The sequence below is a fragment of the Pecten maximus genome, chromosome 8, assembly GCF_902652985.1.
Source record: "Pecten maximus chromosome 8, xPecMax1.1, whole genome shotgun sequence".
In the NCBI taxonomy this organism is placed as follows: Eukaryota; Metazoa; Mollusca; class Bivalvia; order Pectinida; family Pectinidae; genus Pecten; species Pecten maximus.
Window position 1 is genome coordinate 9,224,493 of NC_047022.1, and position 10,666 is coordinate 9,235,158.

Sequence of the window (10,666 nt, forward strand, 5' to 3'; positions counted from 1 at the left end):
AAAAAAACCCAACAAAAAACAACCAAACAAAAATACAACAATGTATACTTTACATTAATACACTATTAAGCTAAATAATGGAATGCAGCATTAATCCCCATGGGTGGCGGAAGAGGAAAATGCAGAGGCCACAAATGGTATATACTTCATATTTTCCTCAGGGTTCACCGAGTGCATTTTAATCAACGATCAACTTATAATTCTCTTAGTTCATTTTGACCAAGCTTCTATAGTGGATATTTAAAATCTTCAAAGTGAAGCCTGTTACGAGTTTACAAAATAAATAAATAAATAAATAAATAAATATAAAATAAATGACCTCAAAACCAAGGTCAGGTTAGTTAATTCTGGAAATAAGCAATGGAATACAGATTTATAGACATGAAAAATCCTAAATAAGAATGCTAGACTACAAAACAATGTGATTGATAAATATCTAAATGCGTATCGCCATTATCGCTGTGCGGTGATTGTCGCAATGCACAGAGTAAAAATTCTAGGCATGTTCCAGAATAGAGCGTTGCTACGTCGCTTTGCAAAGCATCAACTATGCTCATTTTGTTGGCGTGGCACGTCATCAACCATCGTAACTGGGTGTCCTAGTTAGCCGTCATTCGGCCACGTGAGGAATAATGTATATAGCGTCATAAGTGTGATTGGTTAGGATTGTATTTGTGATGGAATCGGATAGGACTTGGTGGAATCGGTATGCGATAATGTGACTAAATGGTAAGGTCAGTGGTTTTGTTATTCTTTAGGCGCTACAGCTTGACGTCATTTGTTTGCAGGATAATGCACCAACCATTATATTTTTTAGAATAACGCGCAGCTGTTCAGGTGTTCAACTGACCATCAAAATCGTCAAGTCGTCACAATCTAAGTACATTTGGGACATATCTTGATGACTTGAACATCGAATTCAGTCGTTAAACTGGTCATAAATGTCAACTGACTTGTCATCAATTAAGGATTAAACTGTCTTTTTTGTGTCTATGGTCGATATAGATGCCAGAGCTTTGCAAACAAACGTCATATTGTGCGCTAGCAAAAATGCTGATATTCACATTCTCGACATATTTTTTTTTTAATTATTTTTGAAAATCAAATTTCATTTAGCATACAAAATGCCAATATTCAGCGACTTAATCAATGGGGTTCGACAAATGGAACAGACTATTTTTTCAAAGTTCATTTGTCACGTTCAGATTGGCAAACAAAAAAGTGCATTGAAATAAAGCGAAAAAAAACACATTCTGTTCAATTCTTTTTATTATTTGTGAAACAATATTGTAAAAAAAAATCTTTTTGATACTTTTTAATTAACATAAAAAAGACGTGGTTTACATGTTCCACGCAGTGACGGCACTGTTACATTCGAAAACCTCCTTTACAGTATATATTAAGTTGCAAGGGCAAGGCAAATCTAGTTTGCTTGCCAGTGTATAAAGAGTTATTTTCCGTTAAACGATTTACATGTTAGTCTTGTTAATGAAGCAACCCCCACGGCACCTGGTCTAATAATAGGGAAAATTTAAAGTATCAGACAGGTATCTATGATGTCTGTAAATCTTGTTTTCACTTGGGTATCTGGAGGCGATTGAAATAGCATATCAATATTCACCTTAAATGTCCTATGCATATGATTAATTTGAACATTTCCCTTCAAAAGCATTTAAATTATTGTCGGGGAAAGGCACAACTACGGCTTTTTTGGCCTTATAATCGAAATTTTCCCCTATTTGTCGCGGAAATCATTTAGATGCACAGCAAAATCTACATTAATGAGTTCATTTCCTATGAACGCCTCATTTCATCATTTTTAACTTATATAAGGGTGCACTTTTGGAAAAAATTACAATCAATGTTAATGTTCATGTCCCAATATTGGATAGTTTAGTGTCGAAATGCGATATACCTACCACCACAAACGAGTCCTAAATTATAGGAATTATACGAAATTATACGTCTTTGTTGTTTGGGTGAAATGTCCTGACATAGTTGACAACATAGTTCTGTATTGGGCGCCGCAATTTTTTATCAATACGAAACCGAGCCTGAATGTGAAAGACGCTATTTGATTGGATGCCCTCGGATTCCGGGGCGCAACGATTTGAACACAGCTATATCTGCCAAGGGTTCGAGGAGTGTAATGCAAACAGAAGCCTTTGGTAGCGAAGATGCCCTCCCCCCAGCTGTTGACGATTTTTCAAGGTTTCATGACGACGAGACAAACACCAGTCACATACGTGCGTCCTTATCCCGTAAAATCGTTCCGGAAGTAGGCGGTGACACCAGTTACACTCCCTTCCTTTATCTGCCTTCATTTACAACACACCAGTTGCATCAGTCCTTGGTTTTTTTGCCGCAGTTTTGTCAATAATTCGATCTGCTTTTATTTTGTTATTCGGAAGTATATTCTCGTTGTGTGTTTTTGTTTGCCTTGTGGAGTTGTCTTTTCTGTTTTAAGTCATGTAGCAGTTAGAGTACCGAAACTTTGAGTCTCTATTATGGCACATTGCAGGACATTTTTGTATAAAAACCTGATCGTTCTCGTTGGCTGTCAAAGTCTTTCTGAATCTAGTTCCAAATCTCGCCCCCACCCCCCTACTACTATAAGCCTCTCTATTTATATAGCTTAAGGCTGACATGCAGGTAATATAGTATTAACATGTCATATCCATACGCCTGGTGGCCTTATAATCACTAGGTCAACTGCTGTTGCTGTAGGATCCAACAGCTATTTTTTGACAATCCTACCTATAATTGTCGAGCTCATCCCCTATACTGACTAATTGATGTCCTGAGTTGTCACACGTATTTACCTTAGTATGGATAAATTATATTCATGAGGTTATTTTATTACATTTTATTTTTTAGTGTTATGGATTAATCAAATTCCCCGAATTTACTTAAATCCACCTCTCATTTTGTTACACATTCTTATCTTTCGATGCCGATGACTTTAACACGTGACAACAGTGAATTATTTTGAAAGTCAAGATAAACATATAACAAGCAATTACTTATGTTTGATACAGGTACCGATTTCAATAACGCTGTATTACGTACATTTCACTGAGGTCAGGGATATCATCATCCTGATTTCTGTACACCTCTTCAGCTGGAATTAAAATATAAACCTGTCTTCAATGTATAAGTGTCTCTATTCATTAAAAAAAACTATACTAATAATGGTAAGGATACCTATGATTACGGTCTACTCTTCTTGAAATACTTGGGATACAAATTGAAAAGGATGAATAAAAAACGTAGCTTATAAACTTATAAAATTATATACATTCGAAGCTATATGTTTACAGCTGAAATGGTACGTGAGGAACTCTGTAAGGGTGTTATTGTTTTTGTTCACTCAACGCCTTGTGTAACCACTTTCAATACCTCTAATTGGTCATGACCCTCAACATATCTGATGCGTTAACGTCTGGTCTTTGACCACGGACATCCCCCCCCCCCCCCCCCCCCCACACACACTACTTAAATTTGTTGTCGTCTGCCAAAAATATCAACACGTTTAACGTTGGCCTAACCGATTGAGAGGGATGTCGTCAAAGATCGAATCATCTGGGTGTTCGTAGTCGTAGGTATTTGTCGCGACATCTAACGTTCTACAGAGACTGCTATACCTAATTAATAAGCATCTTGCTTGCCTTTCCACGGTACAATGCAGTAACATCAGTTTTCGTCGACTTCACTTGGCACGAATAATCATTCAACATACCTTTATTGCGAATCGATATACCAAACACAAAAATATGAAATTGCATTTGTGAACACTTTTATCGTGTCAGTAAACTGATAAAGATTTTTCATATAGACAAACCGAAACACGTGAAATACACACATTCCTCAGAATTCCAGTTGCGTCTTTGAATATTTACGCGGAATGATTAATGATAAACACACAGACACAATTATTGACCTACTAACTTGTTGTTTCGTAAATAATACAATTTACGAATATAGTACATTAGACACTAGTAGCCGTTCATTTCAAAAACATAAAGAAATGCCCTTCATTACGAACTTCTTTTGCCGCGTAGTAATTCGACTCAAAGACTTTAACAGCTACATTGGGAGCATTTGAACACGGTACATTTTAGGTAAAAAGTCAGGGGATAATCATGTTTAGTTAACTCTTGAAAGTTAATTTTCAAATTTAGAAATGACTCGATATAGCTAAATATGATAAACAACCTCTTGTTCGGGGACCTCTATATATATGGATTGTGAGAAAGTTACATCTACACTCCTATCGTCTATTAGCTTATAGCAATATCCTATCAACTAATAGTGATATCAAATCAGTTTATAGCTATATCCAATCAGTTTGTAGCTATATCCCATCAGCTTATATTCATATCATATCAACTTAAAGTTATATCATATCACCTTATAGTTATATCATATCACCTGATAGTTATATCCTATTAGCTTATATTTATATCATATCACCTTATATTTATATCATATCAACTTATAGTTATATCGTATCAGCTTATAGTTATATCATACCAGCCTGTAGTTATATCATATCACCTTACAGTTATATCCCATCAACTTATAGTTATATCATATCACCTTATATTTATATCATATCACCTTATAGTTATATCATATCAGTTTGTAGCTATATCCCATCATCTTATATTCATATCATATCAACTTAAAGTTATATCATATCACCTTATAGTTATATCATATCAGCTTATAGTTATATCATATCACCTTATAGTTATATCCTTTCAACTAATAGTTATATCCTTAAAAACATATTACGAGAGTGTTTCGCTTAAACAACTCAAGAAACTTTATAATGTGGGATTTGGGAATAGTAAGACCTGACCCGAGGAGGGCACCAGGGCGAAGATAGGATTATCGGACGAATCGGTTTTACGAACCAACACAAGTAAACCCCAAATACAGGTATAAAAACAACACATTGTGCACGACAACATTGACATCCACGGGGAACACAGCCAGTAGTCCACCAACAGTACTGAGAGTCACTATGCTTTGGTGCGAGTCATGGAGAGAGCACATATTGATTTCAGCCTACAATCAACCTATTGGAGCAGAACCCTTTCGTAGGTCATTCGGGAGGCCAAAGCAGGAAGTCGTTGATAAATATCTACGAGTCACAAACCCAAGAAGTAACATTCGTTCTCAAGGAACGTATCGTGTGTTCATTAATAAGGTTTGTACTAGCTGTGTCAAATAGGTACGTGTAAAATATTGTTTAGTGGAACGCAACTTAACCTCTGATGAGTTCCCAGGATGTCGGTTGTCGCTTGCTTCACGATTTCATCGCAAATGAAGAGTTCCCATCTCATTTTCAGCAACAAGGATATTGTGTGACATATGAAGATTTTTCGACATCTTAGTGGTACGTTCGAAAAAAAGAACGACAAGAACCAAGTCGTCACAATCTAAGTACATTTGGGACATATCTTGATGACTTGAACATCGAATTCAGTCGTTAAACTGGTCATAAATGTCAACTGACTTGTCATCAATTAAGGATTAAACTGTCTTTTTTGGTGTCTATGGTCGATATAGATGCCAGAGCTTTGCAAACAAACGTCATATTGTGCGCTAGCAAAAATGCTGATATTCACATTCTCGACATATTTTTTTTTTAATTATTTTTGAAAATCAAATTTCATTTAGCATACAAAATGCCAATATTCAGCGACTTAATCAATGGGGTTCGACAAATGGAACAGACTATTTTTTTCAAAGTTCATTTGTCACGTTCAGATTGGCAAACAAAAAAGTGCATTGAAATAAAGCGAAAAAAAACACATTCTGTTCAATTCTTTTTATTATTTGTGAAACAATATTGTAAAAAAAAATCTTTTTGATACTTTTTAATTAACATAAAAAAACGACGTGGTTTACATGTTCCACGCAGTGACGGCACTGTTACATTCGAAAACCTCCTTTACAGTATATATTAAGTTGCAAGGGCAAGGCAAATCTAGTTTGCTTGCCAGTGTATAAAGAGTTATTTTCCGTTAAACGATTTACATGTTAGTCTTGTTAATGAAGCAACCCCCACGGCACCTGGTCTAATAATAGGGAAAATTTAAAGTATCAGACAGGTATCTATGATGTCTGTAAATCTTGTTTTCACTTGGGTATCTGGAGGCGATTGAAATAGCATATCAATATTCACCTTAAATGTCCTATGCATATGATTAATTTGAACATTTCCCTTCAAAAGCATTTAAATTATTGTCGGGGAAAGGCACAACTACGGCTTTTTTGGCCTCATAATCGAAATTTTCCCCTATTTGTCGCGGAAATCATTTAGATGCACAGCAAAATCTACATTAATGAGTTCATTTCCTATGAACGCCTCATTTCATCATCTTTAACTTATATAAGGGTGCACTTTTGGAAAATATTACAATCAATGTTAATGTTCATGTCCCAATATTGGATAGTTTAGTGTCGAAAGGCGATATACCTACCACCACAAACGAGTCCTAAGATATAGGAATTATACGAAATTATACGTCTTTGTTGTTTGGGTGAAATGTCCTGACATAGTTGACAACATAGTTCTGTATTGGGCGCCGCAATTTTTTATCAATACGAAACCGAGCCTGAATGTGAAAGACGCTATTTGATTGGATGCCCTGGGATTCCGGGGCGCAACGATTTGAACACAGCTATATCTGCCAAGGGTTCGAGGAGTGTAATGCAAACAGAAGCCTTTGGTAGCGAAGATGCCCTCCCCCCAGCTGTTGACGATTTTTCAAGGTTTCATGACGACGAGACAAACACCAGTCACATACGTGCGTCAATTTCCCGTAAAATCGTTCCGGAAGTAGGCGGTGACACCAGTTACACTCCCTTCCTTTATCTGCCTTCATTTACAACACACCAGTTGCATCAGTCCTTGGTTTTTTTGCCGCAGTTTTGTCAATAATTCGATCTGCTTTTATTTTGTTATTCGGAAGTATATTCTCGTTGTGTGTTTTTGTTTGCCTTGTAGAGTTGTCTTTTCTGTTTTAAGTCATGTAGCAGTTAGAGTACCGAAACTTTGAGATTCTATTATGGCACATTGCAGGACATTTTTGTATAAAAATCTGATCGTTCTCGTTGGCTGTCAAAGTCTTTCTGAATCTAGTTCCAAATCTCGCCCCACCTACTACTATAAGCCTCTCTATTTATATAGCTTAAGGCTGACATGCAGGTAATATAGTATTAACATGTCATATCCATACGCCTGGTGGCCTTATAATCACTAGGTCAACTGCTGTTGCTGTAGGATCCAACAGCTATTTTTTGACAATCCTACCTATAATTGTCGAGCTCATCCCCTATACTGACTAATTGATGTCCTGAGTTGTCACACGTATTTACCGTAGTATGGATAAATTATATTGATGAGGTTATTTTATTACATTTTATTTTTTAGTGTTATGGATTAATCAAATTCCCCGAATTTACTTAAATCCACCTCTCATTTTGTTACACATTCTTATCTTTCGATGCCGATGACTTTAACACGTGACAACAGTGAATTATTTTGAAAGACAAGATAAACATATAACAAGCAATTACTTATGTTTGATACAGGTACCGATTTCAATAACGCTGTATTACGTACATTTCACTGAGGTCAGGGATATCATCATCCTGATTTCTGTACACCTCTTCAGCTGGAATTAAAATATAAACCTGTCTTCAATGTATAAGTGTCTCTATTCATTAAAAAAAACTATACTAATAATGGTAAGGATACCTATGATTACGGTCTACTCTTCTTGAAATACTTGGGATACAAATTGAAAAGGATGAATAAAAAACGTAGCTTATAAACTTATAAAATTATATACATTCGAAGCTATATGTTTACAGCTGAAATGGTACGTGATGAACTCTGTAAGGGTGTTATTGTTTTTGTTCACTCAACGCCTTGTGTAACCACTTTCAATACCTCTAATTGGTCATGACCCTCAACATATCTGATGCGTTAACGTCTGGTCTTTGACCACGGACATCCCCCCCCCCCCCCCCCCCACACACACTACTTAAATTTGTTGTCGTCTGCCAAAAATATCAACACGTTTAACGTTGGCCTAACCGATTGAGAGGGATGTCGTCAAAGATCGAATCATCTGGGTGTTCGTAGTCGTAGGTATTTGTCGCGACATCTAACGTTCTACAGAGACTGCTATAACTAATTAATAAGCATCTTGCTTGCCTTTCAACGGTACAATGCAGTAACATCAGTTTTCGTCGACTTCACTTGGCACGAATAATCATTCAACATACCTTTATTGCGAATCGATATACCAAACACAAAAATATGAAATTGCATTTGTGAACACTTTTATCGTGTCAGTAAACTGATAAAGATTTTTCATATAGACAAACCGAAACACGTGAAATACGCACATTCCTCAGAATTCCAGTTGCGTCTTTGAATATTTACGCGGAATGATTAATGATAAAACACACAGACACAATTATTGACCTACTAACTTGTTGTTTCGTAAATAATACAATTTACGAATATAGTACATTAGACACTAGTAGCCGTTCATTTCAAAAACATAAAGAAATGCCCTTCATTACGAACTTCTTTTGCCGCGTAGTAATTCGACTCAAAGACTTTAACAGCTACATTGGGAGCATTTGAACACGGTACATTTTAGGTAAAAAGTCAGGGGATAATCATGTTTAGTTAACTCTTGAAAGTTAATTTTCAAATTTAGACATGACTCGATATAGCTAAATATGATAAACAACCTCTTGTTCGGGGACCTCTATATATATGGATTGTGAGAAAGTTACATCTACACTCCTATCGTCTATTAGCTTATAGCAATATCCTATCAACTAATAGTGATATCAAATCAGTTTATAGCTATATCCAATCAGTTTGTAGCTATATCCCATCAGCTTATATTCATATCATATCAACTTAAAGTTATATCATATCACCTTATAGTTATATCATATCACCTGATAGTTATATCCTATTAGCTTATATTTATATCATATCACCTTATATTTATATCATATCAACTTATAGTTATATCGTATCAGCTTATAGTTATATCATACCAGCCTGTAGTTATATCATATCACCTTACAGTTATATCCCATCAACTTATAGTTATACCATATCACCTTATATTTATATCATATCACCTTATAGTTATATCATATCAGTTTGTAGCTATATCCCATCATCTTATATTCATATCATATCAACTTAAAGTTATATCATATCACCTTATAGTTATATCATATCAGCTTATAGTTATATCATATCACCTTATAGTTATATCCTTTCAACTAATAGTTATATCCTTAAAAACATATTACGAGAGTGTTTCGCTTAAACAACTCAAGAAACTTTATAATGTGGGGTGTGGGAATAGTAAGACCTGACCCGAGGAGGGCACCAGGGCGAAGATAGGATTATCGGACGAATCGGTTTTACGAACCAACACAAGTAAACCCCAAATACAGGTATAAAAACAACACATTGTGCACGACAACATTGACATCCACGGGGAACACAGCCAGTAGTCCACCAACAGTACTGAGAGTCACTATGCTTTGGTGCGAGTCATGGAGAGAGCACATATTGATTTCAGCCTACAATCAACCTATTGGAGCAGAACCCTTTCGTAGGTCATTCGGGAGGCCAAAGCAGGAAGTCGTTGATAAATATCTACGAGTCACAAACCCAAGAAGTAACATTCGTTCTCAAGGAACGTATCGTGTGTTCATTAATAAGGTTTGTACTAGCTGTGTCAAATAGGTACGTGTAAAATATTGTTTAGTGGAACGCAACTTAATCTCTGATGAGTTCCCAAGATGTCGGTTGTCGCTTGCTTCACGATTTCATCGCAAATGAAGAGTTCCCATCTCATTTTCAGCAACAAGGATATTGTGTGACATATGAAGATTTTTCGACATCTTAGTGGTACGTTCGAAAAAATGATCGACAAGAACCAATTCCTTTCTGCTGGTACACCACATTCAATTACGAGGACAGCATATTCGTACCGGTACAACTGGTTCGAACCCGATAACGGAACGCACGGGTTATTTCCATCATTGCTGCTCATTACATTATCATTTCCCATTCCAAACTTAAGGAACGTGTCCGTTTTGTTATAATGATAACCTCTTTTGAAAGATATACGTCGGTTTGGGAAATTATTTATGAAGGGGGCGTCAAAATACTCGAAGGCTAAGAATAAAATCGATCATATTTCTACTTACAAACAGAGGTTTAGAATAAAATCGAGCACCTTTCTACTAAAAAACAGAGGCTTAATATATTATCCGACATTGGCGAATACCATAATGTACCCATGACTTTGGATTCTGTAGAAGTATAATTTAAGGATAGGGACATAGTCTTTATTACATAATCTCATTTGAACCTTTCGATGCCTAACCTTGATTAACAGATGCACATCTCCAATTCCAATCCTGATAGAAAAGATAGGAATACTGTTCCGGGGCTGAACCTGCAGTTCGTCAAAAATTAGATTAACTCGAATAGGCAAAATGATTGTTAAATCTTCAATCAAATGGTTAATCATCAAGTGTCCTTATGTAATATTTTTTACATAATATTGTTAATGAACCCAAAATAATAACATATGCT